Source organism: Chiloscyllium plagiosum, unplaced genomic scaffold (assembly GCF_037043375.1).
Source record: "Chiloscyllium plagiosum isolate Xiang-an unplaced genomic scaffold, Cpla_swu_hap1 HiC_scaffold_42, whole genome shotgun sequence".
NCBI lineage: Eukaryota > Metazoa > Chordata > Chondrichthyes > Orectolobiformes > Hemiscylliidae > Chiloscyllium > Chiloscyllium plagiosum.
This window is the reverse complement of record NW_028270180.1, coordinates 49,114,299-49,136,407: the sequence shown is the minus strand read 5'-3', so window position 1 is coordinate 49,136,407 and position 22,109 is coordinate 49,114,299. Positions and strand designations below refer to the sequence as shown.

The following is a 22,109-nucleotide window of genomic DNA, read 5'->3' as shown; positions in this document are numbered from 1 at the left end:
AGGTCGGGGGTTCCTACCCTTGGGGCAAAAGGACTATCGACAGGAACCCCTGGTAAACTTGGAAGTAGGGCCCCAAGGGTCGGAGATCACTTTATGGTGGACTCGGGAGCCGAAAGATCAAGTATAATCCGAATACCCCCCGGCGCCCGAGCAGGAAGAACAGTTATGGGGGTATCTGGTATTGGAGGAAAGACATTGCAAGTCCCAGTCGTGGAGGACGTGGAAATTGGGTATGAAAACAGAACTACTAGACGAGACCTCCTTCTACTGCCATCGGCGGGGTTTAATTTGTTAGGAAGAGACTTGCAGGTCAAACTAGGGATCGGAACGGTACCAAGTAACGGGGAAATAGTGGTAAGGTTGTTCGCCCTCACCGAAGAAGATGATCAACAAATAGACCCGCGAGTATGGTACCGAGAGGGGAACAGAGGGGGTCTAAACATCAAACCTCTCCAAATCACCATGTTACCAGGAAAAGGCCAGGTAAGAAGGAAACAGTACTCGATTGCTATGGAAGGACGGGAAGGGTTGCAACCTGTGATAGAAAGATTAATCACAGATGGACTACTGGAGGAATGTATGTCCCCCTTCAATACTCCAATACTCCCTGTGAGAAAGCCGGATGGGACGTATAGGCTGGTGCAAGACTTGCGGGGGTTGAATGAAGTAGTCCAGGCTAGATACCCGGTGGTACCCAATCCCTACACGTTAATGAGTAAAATTCCCCCCGAACATGAATGGTTCAGCGTAATAGATCTGAAGGATGCCTTCTGGAGTTGCCCCCTTGATGAAGAAAGTCGGAACCTTTTTGCATTTGAATGAGAGAATCCCTTCATAGGGCGAAAGCGACAGTTAAGATGGACAGTCTTGCCGCAGGGATTCACGGAGTCACCCAACTTGTTTGGACAAATACTGGAGCAGATCTTAGGAGGATTTCGGTGTAATGCGGAGAATCAATTGCTCCAATATGTCGATGATCTCTTACTCTCAGGACCGAGAGAAGAGGAGGTACGAGCAGACACCGTTGCCCTGCTGAACTTCCTGGGGAAACAGGGCCTACGCGTCTCCAGGACAAAACTCCAGTTTGTGGAGCAAGAAGTAAGATATCTGGGCCATCAGGTCAGTAAGGGGCATCGCCATATCACGCCAGAACGAATATCGGGGATTACGGGTATGCCAATATCCAGGACGAAGAAGGAAATCAGACAATTCCTAGGGCTAGTAGGGTATTGCCGGATATGGATTGAAAGTTACACCACTCTAGTAAAGTTTTTGTACGACACACTGGGACAAGAAGAACAAAAACTGAACTGGTCAGATGAGGAGGAGCAGCGATTTAATATTATTAAAAGTAAACTGATCCAAGCTCCGGTATTGGCTTTACCTACCCTGAAGGAACCGTTCCAGTTATATGTTAATAGCGCCGGCGGAATTGCCCAAGGTGTGCTTACCCAGCTGAGGGCAGGGAAACGTCAGCCGGTTGCATTTTTGTCAAAAATGTTAGACCCTGTGTCACGTGGATGGCCGACCTGTATCCAGGCAGTGGCAGCTACGGCAATATTAGTAGAAGAGGTCCGGAAACTTACCTTTGAAGGAAGAATCACAGTATACTCCCCACATTCGGTTCGTAACATTCTGGCTCAAAAGGCTCACCACTGGTTAACAGACTCTCGCATCCTGAAGTATGAGACGATTTTGATGACCGGAGACGATCTCAATTTTGCAAAAGATCTCAGTTGCAACACTGCCCAGTTTCTATACGGACGTCCTGCAGATGGGGAACAGGAGCATGATTGTGTGGAATTTGTAGACTTACAGACCAAAAGCCGAGAGGACCTGCAAGAGGCCCCGCTGGGTGAAGGACAGGAACTGTACATCGACGGGTCCTCCCGGTGCATCAGTCGGGTACGGTACAGTGGCTATGCGGTCGTAGATGGCGCAACGAAACGGACGATCGAGTCCGGACGACTGCCCGGGAAGTGGTCAGCCCAATCCTGTGAGTTGTACGCCCTCCAAAGGGCCCTGAAGTTGTTGGAGGGGAAAGTGGGGACTATATATACTGACTCAAAGTATGCATACGGAATCGTTCATACTTTCGGGAAAATCTGGAAAGAGCGAGGATTGATAACTTCCCGGGGAAAAGAATTAGCTCACGAACAAATGATCAGCCTAACGTTGGAAGCCCTGGCGTTGCCTACAGAACTCGCAGTAGTCCATGTACCCGGTCACCAGAAGGGGTCGACACTGGAAGCGGTGGGAAACCAGCTGGCAGATGAGGAAGCCAAGCGGGCAGCGGTCGAAAAACCCATCCAATTATTAACATTGATACCGTTGAGGGAAGGTCTCGCTAAACAACCCGTCTTCACCCAGGGGGAGATTGATAAAATGGATCAATTGGGTGCCCGGCTAGAAACTAACGGGAAGTGGACGGGTCCTGATGGGAGACAAGTACTGAACAAACAGATCATCCGGAGTATTCTGCACCGATTACACCATCAGACCCACTGGGGGGGTGCAAGCCATGTGTGACACGATCCTGAGAGACTATGTATGTAGGGGGATATACACGTTAGCCCAACAAGAAATAGTCGGATGACCCACTTGCCAGCGAATTAACAAGAAAGCCATGCGTTCTATGCCAGCTGGTGGTCAGCCTCTCGCAATTAGGCCATTCCAGAGGATCCAAATAGACTTTACAGACTTACCCCCAGTACAGAGATGGAAGTATCTGCTAGTAATAGTAGACCATTTCACCCACTGGGTGCACCCAAAGCCGATGCACCAACCGTGGCCCGTCTATTGTTAGAGAACATAATCCCGAGATATGGCTTGATGGAATCTATAGACTCAGACTGCGGGACACATTTTGTTTCTAGGCTACACCATTTGATCTGTACTGCCCTGGGTATCCAATGGAAATTCCATGCACCCTGGCATCCCCAAAGCTCGGGTCGAGTTGAGAGATTGAATGGCACGCTCAAGCCATGTGTGACACGATCCTGAGAGACTATGTATGTAGGGGGATATACACGTTAGCCCAACAAGAAATAGTCGGATGACCCACTTGCCAGCGAATTAACAAGAAAGCCATGCGTTCTATGCCAGCTGGTGGTCAGCCTCTCGCAATTAGGCCATTCCAGAGGATCCAAATAGACTTTACAGACTTACCCCCAGTACAGAGATGGAAGTATCTGCTAGTAATAGTAGACCATTTCACCCACTGGGTGCACCCAAAGCCGATGCACCAACCGTGGCCCGTCTATTGTTAGAGAACATAATCCCGAGATATGGCTTGATGGAATCTATAGACTCAGACTGCGGGACACATTTTGTTTCTAGGCTACACCATTTGATCTGTACTGCCCTGGGTATCCAATGGAAATTCCATGCACCCTGGCATCCCCAAAGCTCGGGTCGAGTTGAGAGATTGAATGGCACGCTCAAGACCCAATTGACTGAGCTGATGTTAGAAACTAAGTTACCATGGCCAAAGTGCCTTCCCATTGCCCTATTGAAGATACGTACAGCGCCTCGCCGGGATATCGGGGTCTCCCCCTATGAGATGCTGTTCGGATTACCATATTGGAGTAAGGTTGATGGGTGTCCCATTCTATAAGGGGGAGATGTATTTGTCAGAGACTATTTACTGGCCTTATCCCGTTCTTTTGCAGAACTCTGGAGGAAGGGTCTCCTGGCTCAGACTCCGCCGCTCGACTTCCTCTTGCATAAGGTGGAGCCCGGAGATTGGGTACTTGTAAAGACCTGGAGGGCCGAAAAGCTCCAGCCGCAGTGGGAAGGACCGTTCCTGGTCCTGTTCACAACTGAAGCCGCTGTTCGGACGAAAGAAAAAGGGTGGGCCCACGCATCGAGGATAAAGGGGCCTGTTCCGCCAGAAGGAGAGAGCACTTGGACATGCGGGCCAGGGGACAAGCCATTGGTGGTAAAGCTGAAAAGACAGCGACAATGAACTCTACCTGGACTGTATTGGTGGGGATATTGATCGGTTTACTCCTGTATGTGGGGGAGGGCAAGGGGAGATGTGACAAATGTCGGACTACGGTGAGACTTGGGAGTCAGATCTACTCGGGATCATTTGTGTCTCACTCCCATGTGAACGATCGGTGTTACGATGTGAATGCACGGCAAGAATGTTGGGAGGGTGGAAAACCCTATTATCAAGTGTATAATAAAGGGTACGGTGGCAAAGTCCGTGGATGCCCTAAAAATGACCGCTGGGTGTGTGTTAACAAAGATGGGCAGTGGGGCCTACCCTCCGTGTTGCTCAGAGAGCAGGTTGACAGAGTCAACGAGACCAGAGTTCAGAACACTGAACGGGAGTTAGAGAAAGAGCACGACCGTCAGAGAACGGTCGTTGTCTCTAAAGTGCCATCTATATATAAAGAGGTAGAAGAGCAGATTGAGCTCCCTGATGTAACACAAAACCTGTTTATTGATCTCACCTCTAGGATTGCCACTGTTTTAAATGTTAGCAATTGCTGGGTTTGTGGGGGGCCACATATGTCAGAACAATGGCCGTGGTCTGGTCAAAGCTTAGACATATGGGAATTGCTTCAATACAATTGGACACATGTCAACGAAAGGAAAAGCCAGGGGTGGAGACTGACAAATAGCCCTGAGGGCCAGTTATGTGTTGAAGGCAAGGGGACCGTGGAGGTAGGAATTAGTCCCTGTCAGAGTGTATTGAATGCCACCACACAAGTATGGTGGCCTGAGAATATTGCTTGGTACATTGCAAACCGAGATCATCAAAATTGCGTTCGGTTACGTACTGACTCCTCCTCTTACGAGCTAAGTGCTGACCCTTCTGATGGCACGGGGCCAAGAATCCGAATACTGGAATTGCAGTGGTCCTGGTCCTTATGAGGGCGTCCCTGGGGTAAAGGAGCTGTGGGATGACGTTTGAGGCTGGGAGGGCCTGCTCCAGATGGCCTATTTTGGATATGCGGTAATCAGGCATATTCCAAACTGCCCATGGGATGGGCTGGAGTATGCTTCCTGGGTCTAATACGACCTGAATTCTTCCTATTACCCCGGGAGGAAGGCGATGATTTGGGAGTCAAACTCTTTGACTCCCTGCGTAGGTCGCCAAGGGATATCCAAGTCGGTGATTGGGGCGATGAGTGGCCACCGGCCCGTATTATTGAATACGACGGACCTGCTACATGGGCACAGGACGGATCATGGGGATACCGTACTCCTATCTATATGTTAAATCGAATTATCAGGCTCCAAGCAGTCGTAGAGGTTATTACTAATCAGACCGCCCTGGCCCTGGAGTTGCTGGCTAAGCAGCAGAATCAGATGAGGGCTGCTATATACCAAAACCGGCTTGCCTTGGATTATCTGTTGGCCTCGGAAGGGGGCGTGTGCTGGAAGTTTAACCTGACTAACTGCTGTCTGAAAATTGACGATAATGGTAAAGCGGTTTTGAAGATTTCCAATAAAATTCGGAAATTGGCCCATGTGCCGGTACAATCCTGGCGTCCTCTTGGTGGCATCGGATGGTGGGATGGTCTCCTAGGTGGTAGTTGGTGGCGCACGGCGTTACTGGTGGCTGGGGGGGCGTAATGCTTCTACTCATCTTACCCTGCCTGACCTCCTGTCTTTAATCCAGAAAAATATTTCCCAACTCCAGGCAGTGGCGGTACCCCAACATGGAACGCAGGAACTTAAGGTGCTGTTGCTGCGAAAGACCAAGGATTTCCCGGGCCCTTGATGGGAGGAGGCTTATCTTTGTCATGCACACCTTAAAAAAAAAAGGGTGGAATTGTGAGAGACGATTTCGGTACAAACAATTGAGATGTGCATGACCCCAAAGTCTAAGGGGAATAGAGCCATAGGGGTAGGGTAAAACATGCTTCTCTATAATAAAGGACGAGACATCTGCTGCTACGGATTGATAAGACCACTCACATAGACAGAGTAGAAAAACAAGTCATTGACTGATAAGACTACAGGGTAGAAAAACAACTCGGGAAACGTCTGCTGCAGACTTTGTGATAAGGGATGGAAAAATACTGACTGTTTAGAATGTGAACCTCGTGACTCTTTAGAGCTATAGAGGGGAGGGACTTGTCCTGTATTTAATCAGAAACATTGTTAGCCTCGGGGCGCCTTTTTCTCAGAAGGGTGCCCAACTCTGCAGACTTGCTAATAAAACTTTGTTTTCCTGAATTTGTCTAGAGCGATTATTGAGAGGCGATGTTCGTTTCTAACACACCCCATAACCTCCCTCCCCCATTCCAGTGGACTTACATGCTTCCCGTACGGCTGCCACCATCATTTATGTCTTCTGTTTCTCCCTTACTACATCCCTCTGAACGTACACCTTCTATGCTTCCCGTAATAATTCTGCAACATCTTTTTCAGCCCAATCCTCCACTTTCTGTAATTTCTTCTGAATGTCAGGCCATGACTTAGTCACAAAGTGCACCTTAAGCATGCCCTTGCCTATTTCTCCATCGGGATCTAAACCTGAATACTTTCGCATGGACTCCCGCAAACGGTCTAAAAACTCACTCGGGGATTCATCCTTTTTCTGTCTAACTTTGAATGCTTTCGCTAAATTCCGCTGTTTGGGCACGCAGGTTTGGATCCCCCTGATTATAAGGCGTTCTGAAATCTGTCATATTTGCCCGTCCCCCCGCGTCGTTATGATCCCACCGTGGGTCCTCTAAGGGGTACTTCTGCTCTCCACGCTGAGGGCCGTCCTGATGCTCCCTATCCCAAATGGCCATTGCACTATTCCGGATCATAACAATTTCATCGTAATTAAATAGTATTCTCACCATGGCCTGCAGTTCAGCCCATGTGTATATACTGGGCCCCAGAAATTGGTCCAGTTGTATTCCCACACTGATGGGGTCTCCAGTAGACGGGGTAGTTCGTTACGGAGTTGCTGGATATCCCCAGAATTTAAAGGTTGTACTACGAACCCAGTCCGTTCGTTCCCAAACGGCACCTCTCGTAAGGGGTTCAGCTGTTCAATATTGTCACTCCTCCCAGCTCTCAATTCCTCTTCTCGGCCTTACCGCATCTCGAGTCGGACTGATTTCCTCGTGCCTGGGGTGGGTTCTGCGCCCCCTCCTGTGCCCCCCCCCCCCAGCAGTCCCTGCCTCACTGGTCGTAGCCTGCTGGGGATCGGATTTATCCGTCGCAGGAGGGAGGTCCGCGCTGGACGCCTGGTCGTGCTCCTGGTCGTGCGCCTGGTCGTGCGCGGGTGGTATATACGGGGGCGGGGCAGACGGTGACAAACCGTCGGTGAGGATGTCCCAAGACTTCTGGGGCTTCCTCGGGTCTGTTTGGGGAATCAGAGGATAGAGACGCGTGGGACTCTCGCCGTCGCCCGCCAACCAGGCGGCGGCGTATTTGCTCTCTTCTGGGTTAAACGGTTGTTTTCTGTTAACATATACATGTAGGATTTGACACACCCAGTCTTCATCAGACCCATACTCGGGCCAAACTACCGAGGGGGCGCGGATAGGTTCCTTGGTCCATATAAAACAACAATATTTTATCATGGTCTCTTTCTTTAAGTCCTTCGTTCTACTACTGTCCGTCCATAGACTTAACTTCGACCTAATGGACTATCGGGGGGTATTTCTTTCCCATTTGCAGTCTTCCCTGACTTCTCCTTAGTAAATATAGAAGTCTGATTTCCCATGGTCTATCTTCGGTCCTGGTCTTAAACGCCCAAAGCGTTTTCACAGATGACCGTCAAACCACAATTTCCCGTGGTTTATCTTCAGTCCTGGTCTTAAACGCCCAAAGCGTTTTCACAGATGACCGTCAAAACCACGCGGCCAACAAGGAAGAACAAAAGAAACTCTCTTACCTTGATCCGTGCACGGAGTTGTCTGGCCTTTTTAAATGTGTGTACCCCCGTGTATAGTCACTAACCGGTCGTCCCAACACTCGTCCGTGTGTTCCTTTTCCAGGATTCAAAATTATTTTTAAATAAGCCGGGTCACATCCTCTCTTGGCCGACGGCCGACGGACCAAGCTGATCAGTGAGAAGTATAAATATATACTAGACGCGTCTTTGTTGTGATCAGGCTTGATCCGTGAGCCGAAGAGACTGCCCCCCCGACAATAATTATTTCATCCCGGACGAACCCCCAATTGTGCGAGATAAGCGGCTGTCCGGCCCCATCTCCGGCACTTTTATTTCCCTTCCCAGGAACAAAGACACGGAGGAGTCTGTCCAAAACTTTTCATTCAACTTTGCAAAGTCGGGTGCGGTGCCTCGTGGGTACACACATGAATAATTATCTCCACACATTATATACACGTAAATGTGGGCTGGGTCTCCTACTGCTGTCTTGACCAACGAGTGCTAGGGTTCCCCACTGTTTTCCTTATTTGGGTTCTGGTGCCTGCGATTATTTTGTTACTCACTTGGTCAATCAGTGTTCGAGTTCCCCGTTCTTTCCTTATATGGATGGTGTTGTACAACTGTGGTTAAGGGCGGTCTCTCAACTATCGAGGAAAGCTGTTACAATTGTTTCATTCATAAAAACATGGGGGAGGTCCGGCAACAGTTTCGAGTGTCTGCTTGTGTTTACTATAAGGTAGAAAAGACTAAAATGCAGCTAACCGTTTAAAAATTACACTACCCCCTACAATAGTTCTATTTGGTGTTGCTTGCGCTGTTTGGCGTGCAGGTTGGGTAGCTTCACCAGGTTAGCACCACATTTTTATGTATGCCTGGTATTGCTCCTGGCATGCTCTGTGGAACTCTCCATTGAACTAGGGTTGATCCCCTGGCTTGATGTTAATGGTTGAGTGGGGGTTATACCAGGCCATGAGATTTCAGATTGGGCTGGAGTACAGTTCTGCTGGTGTTATTGGCCCACAGTGAGGCGGACGTTGCAGGGTCAAGAGGGCTGATTGCGTTGTTGTATTTTCCAGTGCATTGGTAGATGTAATGTGGTCCATCAAGTTTCATTCCTTTGTTGAGACTGTGCAGTGATTAATACAATGAGTGATTTGGTGGGAGTGTTGAGTGTTGTCAGGAATGCAACTTTTAAAATAAGGTTTTGTGATTTACACATGAAAGAAATGAAACTATCATGGTATTCAAACAGATGAAAGACTCAACAGGCAATCAAGGTATTTTTCAATGGAAAATTTCACTTACATCACACTATAAATTTTTGCTATAAATTCTGTGCCATAGAACTGTGCCTCCACAATCACCTGATGAAGGAGCGGCGCTCCGAAAGCTAGTGTACTTATAATTACACCTGGTGGACTATAACCTGGTGTTGTGTGATTCTTAGAACATTACAACACTACTAACAGGGCTGCATATAAACAGGCTCAGTCCAGTTAATCAATACATTCGGAAGGATTTCCTCCAAGTTTGATGACACAATATTAGTCAAAACCGTCAACTTCAACCTGCAATGTTGCTCTTAACAAAAACTTCAGGCTGACACAAAGCTCCCCACCCCACTGCAATGTAGGAACTGGGCCCGGCCCAGGAACTGGAACTGGGACATTTGTGGACTGTGATCTCAAAGGAAGCGAGCAAATACAATTCTGACAGATTAGTCCTCAAAGGTGAGTAGCAAGTTTGAGACAAGACAGGTGGTATGCCATCTTGCACTTAGCTTAATTGCATTTCTTATTTACAGTCGTGTTTTGCAAAGTATAAAGAACTGTGTTTTTTTTCATGGTTGGGGAGTTTTATTCTAGTTGATCACAGTTGCCCCCTCTCGCTCCCCAAGTCAAATCATAGGATCGATAACAAAACAATAAACTGCAGGTGCTGGAGATCTAAACCCCAGAAACAAAGTGCTGGAGAAACTTAGCAGTTCTGAGGGCATCGGTGAAGAGAAAAAATGTTACATTTCAACTTCACTGACTCTTCATCTGAAAGGACAAAAGGTCATGAGACTTTGAACTTACAATTTTTTATTCCCCTCAGAGATGCTGCTGGACCTGCGGTTCTCCAACATTGTGCTTTTTATATTGAACTTTATTTACAAAACAGATTGGAAAAATACTGATCTGCAAAAGTGAAAAGTCATTGTAAACCTGAGCATAGTGTCTACACTTGAGTTTCTGAAGCACACCTCAGTTTAAAAACAAGATTTAACTCAAAATAACATTCCATCTGAAAATTAACCGAGTTACACCAGTAAAAAAGCTCATCCACCCAATGAGGCACTTCAACACAACATCCTGCAGTGTTACACACAGCCACCTTTACCAAAGAATGATCACATGTCACAAAATTGAAGGCCAATAGCATGTCTCTTTAAAGGAACTGAAGTCAAACTCAATTTTTGGAAGGATTTTTATTAAACCTGATTGAACATTTAAATCTCAGAGCATAATCTTTGCTTTTTTTAAACAAAGTTTGTTGGAAAGATCCCACATCTTACTAAAGGTTCAGTTCGGCCTGATACATGGAGCCAAAGGTCAAACAAACATCACACTTTCCATTCACTTCTACAAATTGTTTGTAAAATCATGTCACGTTAAAGAACTGAACAATAAATGTCATTGTATGCAATAAGAGTGAAGCCTGTGACAGCAGATTTAGCTTTGGAAGGCAGTGTGTGTGCTTCCTAAATTCTGGGAGCACTTTGGGAGACTGCTCCCAGATGGTGATAGTGAGCATATCTGGAATGCACCGTTTAGATTTGGGAATCCTTGGGAGACAATCTGTGGTTTCAGTAGTACTTGGCTTGCGTTGGTGTACAGTAAGCAATTTAAAAAGTTGCTTATGCATTGTTGGTGACTACCCGAATGGTATTTAAATCTGCCAGGTTTCCTTTAATAGTGTGAATGCATCTATTGTAAATATTTGGAATATTTCAGAACTGCCTCGTGCTTGGCAAATTCAGGGGGGACAAAAAAAATCACATTTGAGTAATTTGAAATTAAGAATCCAAGAGGACTTAACCACTGAAGTATTCAATTCAAATAGTTAAATGGAATGCTCACATTTAAAATACATGTTATCCATAGGAATGGATGGACTGACAGAATTGGGATCAAATTCCTGGCTGGGGAGTGTGAAATGTGCTTTGATAAAGTCACCTGCATTTACCAACAATAATTTGGCAAGCTCGGAAATTTAAAAAAAACAATACGAGCTTCATTGCTGCTCCAGTCGGGTCCCAAGCTCTGTGAAAAAAATAACAATGTTCAGGTTTATTGCATACACTCTGAAACACGTGTTCCTTCTACAGATCCTGCAAGTTTCCCCAATGAGCATAGTCCATCCAAATGATGTTGCTAACTTTGGCCAACTCATTTCTTTCCAAGCCTCTATAACCTGAAGAGTGACCAGAAGCAATTACTCCAACATATGTGTCAACATAACTGACGAGGATTTTTTCCTTCAGCATTGACTTCCATATATTCAGTGCCCAGAAAAGATAAAAAGCTTGTTACCTTTTATAGAGCAATGATTCAGTGGAAGTAAAACGCTAACCTTTTCTTGCTTAATAATCAAGCTGCCTAAATTCTAAAAATGAACACTTCTTAATAGTTCACTAGATCATAACGAAATATTTTGTGCAAAACAAATCACATGATACATAGTTATTCAGATAACAAAACAAGTTTGTTCATTGAAGAACCCAGAGGAAAAGGTCATGAAACAATGTGAGTTCAAAGTTTGTGCGAAGATTTGTAGCTCGGGTGCTCGTTGCTGTGGTTCCAGCTCGGCGAACAGAACCACAGCAACAATGTGAGTTTGATATACCTCAATCATCATTTCAAGTGCATTGTCTGCATAAATTCTCCTTTTCTCCTCGAAGTATTTAACGTCTTGAATAATTGAGAGAATGAAGTCACAGTTGTACAACACAAAATCAGACCCTTCAGTCCAACTTGCCCATGCTGACCAGATATCCAAAATTAATCTAGTCCTATTTGCCAGCATTTGTTCCGTATCCATCTTAAACCCTTTCTACTGATTATCAGTTTATTTTTCTTTATCAGCACTTGAAATACTGACTTTTTTGTCTCCCAACATTGGTTAAAGAAATCATTCATTCAAGTTAGTTTTGTAATCTTTCACAAAGAAACAAGTGAGAACAACATATAGCTGAGTGCAAAACAAAAAACTGCAGCTGCGCGATACCTGGGAACACGCTAAAGGTGAGGCACTGATATTGCACAAGTTTGTCAGCACGGTTTCAATTACTGACAATCATTTAGTAATGTCTTAGCCTTCACATAGTTAAGGTAAATGTGAGATATCTGAATTTCATGAATTGGTTCCTATTGCACTTTGATCAACAAAAAATATTCTTGGTTTAATCTACTCAAAGAAGAAAGTGACGACCAAAGAAGCTGGACATCAGTATGGAAAAGTGTCATGCTGGAAAAGCACAGCAAGTCAGGCAGCATCCGAGAAGCAGGAGAGTTAATGTTTCAGGCATAAGCCCTTCATCAGGAAACACAGGCTTCAGAAAAATAACTGGCATAGACTTATGCCAATACATACGTAGAAGGGTCAGAACATGTTACTATCATATTAGAGACAAATTTCAGATTTGGTACCATTCAGTGCAACATTTCAGTATGATATTTACATATGTACCTAAAAGAGAAGTTGTCTAAAATTACAAGCTCTGGAATGATTATAGGATTAAACCTGGAAATAAAGCTGGTGAACAAGAATGGCAAAGTAAAGTCCCATCAGTATCGCCTTGGGCAGTGTCAAGTAAGAATTTCAGAGCAGAGTTGCCACTTTGGTGTAATCTTCAGTCTGGCCAAATTGCAGCAAAAAGCTGTTCAATTTTATCTGCAAATTATTGAATGCAAAATCCTCCTTGCACAATAATGAGGCAGCATTTTGGGACGTCATTTTTAAAATATATTATTTTCAAAGTTACTCACAATTAAGAGTAATCATTCGGTGCTGTCTGCATAACACAGTATGAAAAGGAATTAACAGAAAAAAAACATTATAACCCAAATTCAGAGTCACAAATTCATTGATTATTGCATGGGTCCAGCATTTATAAGTAATCTATTTTTTAAAAATAAATACAGATACATTTACTAACTATATTGGAGTACAATCAAGTTTCTTACTGAACAGTGACAGGATTGGACAGAGTCCGCATGGATTTAAGAGAGGGGAATCATACTTAGCAAATCTACTGAAAGAACCTACAGAGTCGAATATTAAAGTAAGAAATTGCAGGACATTTAGAAAAGCTTATCATTAAAACATGATAGACTGGGGTTTGTGAAAGAGAAACTATATTTGACAAATTTGCGACTGTTCATTGAGGAGATAACAGGCAGGGCTGATAAAGGGTAATCCAATTACGTTCTGTGTTTGGATTTTAAAAATGCAAATGATAAGGTGCTACATAAAAGTTAATTGCACAATTTAGGAGCTCATGGTATCGGGGTAATGTATTAGCATGGACTGAGGATTGGTTAACCACACTGGCTGTTGCTGAGTCCTCACTTGGAGTACTGTATATAATGTTAGCTCCCATATTTAATAAAGGATAAACCACATCGGAGACCATTCAAAAAAGATTCACTTAACTGCTTCGAGGACGAAAGGGTTGACCTATCAAGAATAGATAAGCAGGGGTGATCTTACGGAAACAAGATTCTGAGGAGCTTGAAAGGGTAGATGTTGACTAGATCTAGCACTAGTGAAGTCTCAAACCAGGGGACATTACATAAGGGAACATTCATTTTAGAAAAAATAAAGATTTTTTTCTCTCAGTGAATGGCTAGAATTTTCTCGCCCAAACAATTGTGAAAGTTAAATGTGGGAGGGGAATGGTTGGGTTACTCTTCAGAGGGTTATTCTGGCTTGTTGGGCTGAAGGGCCTGTTTCTACACAGTAGGGAATCTATGATTCTATCTCAAATTATTTTAAAAGAGGGCAGATAGATTTTTGAAATATTAAGCAGTTGAGGGCTATGTGGGTCAAGCATAAAAGAGGTGTTGAGGTCTGGGTTGGCCAAGCCATGATCTGATAGAATGGGGGAACAAGCTGGAGGGAATGAATGCCCTCCTCCTGCTCCGATTCCTGGAGGCTCTGTTTCATGTTTTTTTTTTGTTTCCAAAGAAGAACGTGATACAATGTGCTAAAGATCTCAGATGTTGTGAAAATGGGCAGTTTATGTACTGATTTCAGATGGCACTGATTGATCAATCACAGCTATACAGTCATGAGTAGGAAGGCAATTCCCTCCATGAATAAAGGAAATCTACTGCAGAGCTCATACAAAGGGAATTCTTACCCTCAGTAAACTTTCCCATCACATTACCCAACATATCAGCTAAAGCAGGACACACTGCGCATGCTCGAGTCAACAAGGCGACCCCCGGGTGATTGATGTCAGCACCGGACCAATGAAAGGACGGTGGGCGGGACTGGATGACCGAGCGGGATGTTGGTCCTCCAACCAATCAAAGTGAATGAAGGGCGGAGCTAAACTAAACCATGTGATCACCCTCGCGCGCGGCGCAGAGTCGCTGTAATGAATGTTCGGGAAGTTATGGAGAGAAAGGATACGGTAAGGAAAGAAATAAACAGGGAAACCGGAGAAAAACTGTGTTGCTACGAGCGGAGAGGCTCTACAAACAAATTGTGCACGTCGGAAAACACAAATTTGAACGTCCCAATTCCTTTTTTGCAGTAAACGGGGAATTGCCTCAGCGCAGCTGCAGGCCTGAGTGAGCGCCGCCATCTTTATTTGGGGCAACGCTTCACTGTACACGTGCGGAGCCGCCATCTTTGTAGGGGGCAAGGTGCAGCCAGGCGCATGTGCAGCCTTTCTCTGGTATAGAGTCATTGGGATCATAGCAGCCCATACTGCTCTGATTCACCTCTGGGCTCCCTCATCACCACTTTGTCAATATCTAGCTTCCTCAGTCTCGAACCATGGGTGTAATTTTGGGTTGTTTTCTACTGTATTATGACTTTTATAGACCCTTTGTAAATGAGTTTTTCACTGCGGCCCAGCCCCTGACCATGTGCTGCTCTATTATCAGATTACTTTTATCTTGAATATTTTTGACAGTCAACAATTCTTTTTTCGAACAAGCAAGTGTATTTTTCTTCCATTTCTGACTATCAAATTCTGCACCATTTTCATTCACTGTAACCCATTTTGCATTCCCTGAAACATCAACTGTGTTTCTCCTTCCACAGATAGCAGTGATTAATGCCAAAGCCCTGTTGCTTGTGGAGAGGGTGATGTTTGACTTTCTTGTACAGCTGCAGTTTGTGTGCTGAAGGTGTTCCTACAATGTGGTTGGGTAAGTGGCATTATAGATTATTCATTCAGCAACAGTGATGATTTGAAAATAATGTCTAAATCAGCAATAGTTTGTATTTTTATTATCATGCTAATAATTTCACAAAAGTACTATTGAGAACTTTAGTCATAAGACCAGAGATGGAGATATTAGGTCAGGTGACCAAAAACATTGCCAAAAAACAGGTTTTGAGGGATGTCTTAAAGGTGGAAAGCAGACCTGTGAGGTTTTGGCTGTGAATTTCAGACTATGCTGCTTCAGCAACTGTAGAAACATCCACACAGGTGAAGTAATGAATTAACAAATGGTTGGGAGTCTTGAAGAAAATGGGTTGTCGAGGTGTCAAAATGTGTGTGGTGCAGGGAGCGAGGGATGATCACAGCCAGGAATTAAATCAAGTGTGAGAATTCTAAATTGACGATATTGGCCAGGTGCTGGCAGGTGAGACTAGATTGGGTTGGGGTATCTGGTCGGCATGGACGGGTTGGACCGAAGGCTCTGTTTCCTTGCTGTACATCTCTATGGCTGTATGCTGTTGATTATAATTAGGAGCCTTTCGATGAATCAACAAGCAGAGATTTAGACTTTCTTGAGATGACAGGGAGGTTGAATGTGGGAAGCTGGGCCTGAGTGTGTTTTGAAAATGAAGTCTGGAGATAACACAAGGTGGATGAAAGTATATGAGCTGAGACAAGGGTGGAATCAGCTAGAAATAGTGGTCTTGGAGTGGGCCTGAGTTATCACACTCACCTCACCTCTGGGATACAGCTGGTTGCCAGATTGTGAATCAGGGCGGTAACACAATCGGGAGCTGAGTGGCCCTGGTGGAGCCTAAAATGAGTGTCACTCAGCTGGCTGTTGCTGAGCAGCTGCTGCTTGGTAGCCCTGTTGATGACATCTTCCATCACTTTACTGCTGATCGAGTGTGGACTGATAGAGGGAAATTGGCTGGGTTGGATTGCCCTGTGCTTTTGTGTTGAACATCCCTGGGCAATGTTCCACATTGTCGGTAGATGCCAGTGCTGGAGCAGTATGTGGCTTGGTGGGTGGCGAGTTCTGGAGCACAAGCCATCAGTATTATTGCCAGAATATTGGCAGGGCCCGTAGCCTTTGCACTACTTAACAATTTCTTGATGTTATTCAAACTTAATCGAACTGGCTTAAAATTCTCATCTGTGATGTTAGAAACCACTGGAGAAGGCTAAGATGGATCATCCCACTTTGCACTTCTGGCTGCAGATTGCTGCAAATGCTGTCATCTTATCTGGTGCATGGATGTGTGAGGCCCCTCCATCAGTAAGGGTGGGGATATATGTGATGCTTCCTCCTGTGAGTTGTTTAATTGTCCATCACTGTTCACAACTGGGTGTGGCAGAACTGCAGAGTTCCGATATGTTCCATTGGATGTAGGATCACTTAGCTCTGTTGCTTGCTGCTGATGCTGTTTGATATGCAGGTAGTTCTGTTTGATAGCTTCACCAGGTTGGCACTTCATTTTTAAGTCTGCCTGGTGCTGCTCATGGCATGCCCTCCTTTCCTGTCCATTGTGATGGGTGAGAGCAGGATTTACAAACCCATGAGATTACAGATTGTGCTGGAGTACAGTTCTGCTGCTGTTGATGTCCCACAGACCCTCATAGATACCCAGTTTGAGATCCTACATCTCTTCGAAGTCTGTCCCATTTAGAACGGTGATAGTGTCACTCAACACAATGGAGGTTTTTCTCAACTTTAAGGCAAGACTTTGTCTCCAAAAGGAATGTGTGATGGTCGCTCGTACTGATACTGTCATGGCCAGATGTATCTGCAGCTGGTCAATTCATAACAATGAGATCAAGGATGTTTTACACTCTTGTTGGTTCCCTCACCACCCGCTGCAGACTCAGTTGAGCAGCTATATCCTTTAGGACCTGACCAGCTCAGTCAGTAATTCTGTTGCAGAGCTCGTCTTGATTATGGACATTGAAATCCTGTACCCAGAGTACGTTCGACACCATTTTATTGCCTGAGTGCTTCCTCCAAATGTTGTTCAACATGAAGGAGAACTGATCCATCAGCCAAGGGAGGACGGTACGTGGTAATCGGCAGGAGCCATGAGACTTCCTGGTCTCCGGAGCCAATGCTGTGTACTCCCAGGGCAAATCCTCCCAGTCTGTACACCACTGTGCCACCACCTCTGCCTGGTCTGTCCTGCTGGTGGGACAGGACATATCCAGAGATTTCAGGAGAAAGTGAAGACTGCAGATGCTGGAGATCAGAGTCAAGAGTCTGGTGCTGGAAAAGCACAGCAGGTCAGGGTGATGAAGGGCTTAGGCTCGAAACGCCAATTCTCCTGCTCCTCGGATGCTGCCTGACCTGTTGTGCTTTTCCAGCACCACACTCTCGATATCTAGGGATGGTGATGGTGGTGTCCGGTCATTGTCTGTAAGGGATGATTCCATGAGTATGACTATGTCAGGCTGTTCCTTGACTAGTCTGTGAGACAGCTCTCCACATTTTGGCACCAAAAACCATATGTTAGTGAGGAGGACGTTGCACCATTGAGAGGGCTGATTCTGTGGTTGTAATTTCTGGTGCCTTGTTAGGTGCCAACTGGTCCATCTAGTTTCATTCCTGTGTTGAGACTTTGCAGTGATTAGTACAGTGAGTAGCTGGCTGAGCCGCTGTCAGGTTGGCAGGATTTGTTTCGCCATTGACAATGGTTCCATGGAGATCAGGAGATTCCGAACACTTTTTTTTTCTTGAATTCAGATTCCACCATCTGCCAAGACGGGATTCGAACCAGGACTTCAGTCATTTGTTTTAATATTCTGGATAAAAGCTGAATACATCAGTCATTTTAAATATCACTAACCCTGGTTTTGTTTCTTTGTAAAACACTGTCCATCATCTTGTCTCCTCCATCCTCTCCTCTAACAACGAGTGAAGAGCACACGGAGTTTCTCTGACACTAAGACTGAGATAATCCGATCTGCTGCTTCTCACCCTCTCGCGAGCCCACTGAGCCAAACTGCCTCACGTGGTGTTCCTGGTTTTCGTCCCAAACCTACATCTTTCTCCAGTCTCTTGTCAAGCCTTATCAGAGCTCATCTTGACCCTTTACCCTAATCTCGCTAAACTCACTTTCCAACTCTCTGTCCTCCGCTGCCGCCTCATCACCCCCCTCGCCAATTCATAGATATTGTTCCTTGTTCTGTCTATTGGTCTTTCTTTGGTTGTGCCCTTCTCTCCCATTCTGTGAAAAACTAATATTTGACCTCACCGTTGTTGGAAAATCCTGTTCCATCTCCACTCTCCCTTTCCTTTCTGTATTACTTACATTTGGTGTCCCTCAACGATCTATCCTTGGTCTCTCCTCTATCTCACGTACATAGTGCCAGGAGGTGATATCATCCAAAAACACTGTTAGGTTTCACATGTTCACTGACGATGCCCAGCTCTCCCTCCCCATCATCCCTCTCCATTACTCCACTGTTACTCAGTTATCAAACTGCTTATCACATTCCCACTACTCGATTAGCTGCAATTTCCTCCAATGAAACATTGTCACGGTTAAACCCATTGCCTTACCTTTACCTTTCTGCTGAGCCCCTCCCTCCCACTGGGAACTCTCTGAGGCAGAACAACACTCGTCACAATATTGCTGTTACATCTGACCCCAAGGTGACCTTCTGATCAGACATCCACACGATCCCAATCTCTTCAAAGTTGCATTTCTCCACCTCACCCCAGCTCCATTGCTACTGAAACCCCTTACCCGTGTCTGTGTTGCCTTATCTTGATGAATCCAAAACAGAACCCTTGATTCCGTGACTCAGAATCTGGTTTCAGACTCCCCTCTCAGTATTTACCCTCAGACACATCCTCTCAGTATTTATCCTGTCAAACCCCTTAAGAATCCCATCTGTCTCAATGAGATTACCTCTCTTACTCCAAAATCCAGTGAGTAGTGTCCCAACCTTTTCAGCCTTTATTTAAAAGATAATCCCTCCAAACCAGGGATCATCTCATTGAATCTTCCCTGAAATGCCTCCAATAAAGTGACACATTTCCTTATCTCAAGGGACCAAAACTCCTCTCATTACTGCAGATATGGTGGTCACACCAGCACTCCCACACGTTACTCTCAGGTATATATTCCAAACTCTAATACTAAAAACCTTTGAAACAAAACATTCCATTCCCCTTCCTGATTCCCTGTTATAACTGTGTGGTAGCTTTCTGTGTTTCCTGAACAATTACCACTTTTCCCGTTGTAGTGCAGTTTTCTACAGTTTCCACCATTTAAATAGTACTTTGTTCTTTTATTATCTCCTCCAAAATGAGCAACTTCCCATTTTCCTAAGTTACACCCCATCTGGCAACTTGTTGCCCCCTTCTCCTGTGCATCTCTCTCTTTTCATAATCCTTTTAGACCTTTACAGTTATGCCTTTTCTAGGAGATATCCCCCCCTTCCCATTCTTCCAAACATTTACTTAGAGCACTGGGCAGTGGGAAGCAGGCAGAGTTGCTATCTTTTTAGGGATACGCTTTGGAGTGATTGCGAGGATCCTCATACCCATTGGTCAGGATGGAGACAACTTGCCCATCGTTAGGCATTAGCCTTTCACACCCATGTCTTATTGATGAGGCAGAGCGGCAGCACGGAATGAAAGAAAAGAAAGTAATTCTTGTTCCCCATATCTCATTGACGCTTGGATCATTTTCTCCAATGTGTCAAAGAACTGCTGTGTTCAGTCACATGAGATCTCCAGTTGGAATCTCCTAGAAACCCACAGATTTCCCCCTGAGTTGACTGCTGTTGTCCTCAAGGGTAATATGTACAGTCATCCTGGGCCACAAGGAGGGGATGGTGTGAGTTTCTAACTTGAACTGAGATTGACAGATTTTATAAACTTGTATTACAGGATATTATAGGTGGACATTCAGATGGGAATCTCAGTAAATGTTCTGCCAAACTCTGATTGAATTACTCAGTACATTCGCATTGTGTGTGTGAGTATTGCGTTATAGATCAATCCCATTTGCTGCTTAAAAATTCTCCTTTGAATCATCGCATTCTCTCAAAAGGTCTCCCCAAACCTTCAATGTGTCATGTAATCCTTTTATGATGACCTGATGTGTGTAAGGTTTATTATTCGAATGTGTATTTTTGGATAAGAATGTCTCAGAGAGGGAGCAGAATATTCTTAAAGGGGAGAATAACCATTTTGAGGGGAGGCTGTTGTTTATTGGTGTCAATGACATCGGAATAGAAGAGTTCACATTGTTGGATCATTGGAATCTCTTGTGGGGTAGAATTGACCTCCATCAGAAGGATGGATTGTACCTGCACTGGAAAGGAAGAGTTGCTAGTGCTATTCAGGAGGCATTAAACAGTGAAGGAATGTGGGTAAACCGAAAGAGAAAGTGAGGAAAGAGCTAGGTCTGAGGCTGGGACAGTTCAGACGTCAAACAGTCAAGGCAGGCAAAGGCATGGCAGAGAACGAGGTAGGACAGAGCAGTTACACTGCATTTATTTCACCTGCCCAATAGGTCAGGCAGATGAGCTCAGGGCATAGTTTTGAACATGGCACTGGGATATTATAGCAATTACAGAGGCATGACTTAATGATGGATAGGACTAGCAGCTTAATGTTCCAGTGTATAGATGCTATAGCAAAGATAGAAAGGGGTAAACAGAGTGGTATTTTTGATTAGGGATAACATTACAGCTGGGCTTCAAGAGGGTATTCCTGGGAGTACATCCAGGCAGGTTATACAGGGGGAACTGAGAAATAAGACAGGGATGATCTCCTTATTGGGATGGTACTATTGACCCCCCCCCCCCCCCCACTCCCCAATAGTCAGCAGGGAGTTGAGAAGCAAATTCACTAAGAGATCACTTCTCTGTAAGAATAGTATGGTTGTGTACAAGACTTGACCTTCTTTGTTATTCATTCACAGGATGAGGGTGTCACTGGCTGGGCTCAAAGGGCAGGAAAGAGTCAACCACATTGCTGTGGGTCTGGAGTCATATGTAGGCCAGACCAGGTAAGGATGGCAGATTCCTTCCCTGAAGGATATTAGCGAATCTGATGAGATTTGTTTTCGTAATAATCAGCAATGGACTCATGATCTTTAATAGATTCTTAATTCCAAATTTTTATTGAATTCACATTCCATTGTCTGCCGTGACGGGATCCAAACCCCTGGCCACAGAACGTTTTCTGGGTGTCTGGGTTATCCATCTAGTGATAATCTCACTCGGCCATTTGGCAGGGTGAGTGACTGAGGTATCCGTGGGGCAGCACATCAGCACCAAAGATCCCATGATCTCTGCGGAAGATAGAAAGGGCTGGGGAGGGAGATATATCCCTGGTGGTGGGGTCTGACTGTAGGTAGCGGACATAGCAGAGGTTAATGGCGATTAGTGGGTGGCAGGTGAGGACCGGGGGATTATATTCTTATTGTGGTTGGAGGGGTGGGGGGAAGGCGGAGGTACAGGAAGTGGAGGATATGCGTTGGAGTGCATTGTTGATCAAGTGGGAGGGAAATCTGGTCCTTGAAAGAGGAAACCTTTCTGGGATGTCCTGGAGTGGAATTGCTTCTCCTGGGAGCAGATATGGCAGAGGCGGAGGAATTGGGAGTACAGGATCACGTTTTTACAGGAATATACTCGAGGGTAATCAGGAGAGCAAAAAGGGGACTTGAAATATCTCTAGGAAATAGTTTAAGGAGAATCCAAAGAGATTCTACAAATACATTAAGTATACAATAATAACCAGATGGAGAATAGGAATTCTTAAAGATCAACAAGGCCATCTATGGAACAACAGGAGGTGGG

General features: G+C 45.1%; 1 long non-coding RNA gene across 1 annotated transcript; it reads left to right on the top strand.

Annotated features, from left to right (window-relative positions):
• Nucleotides 1-14,502: 14,502 nt before the first annotated feature.
• On the top strand, nt 14,503-21,316 carry LOC148137762 (uncharacterized). The gene is made up of 3 exons (XR_015754140.1): nt 14,503-14,537; nt 15,176-15,282; nt 21,230-21,316. It is a non-coding gene; the product is annotated as an uncharacterized LOC148137762 (long non-coding RNA).
• Nucleotides 21,317-22,109: the final 793 nt, after the last annotated feature.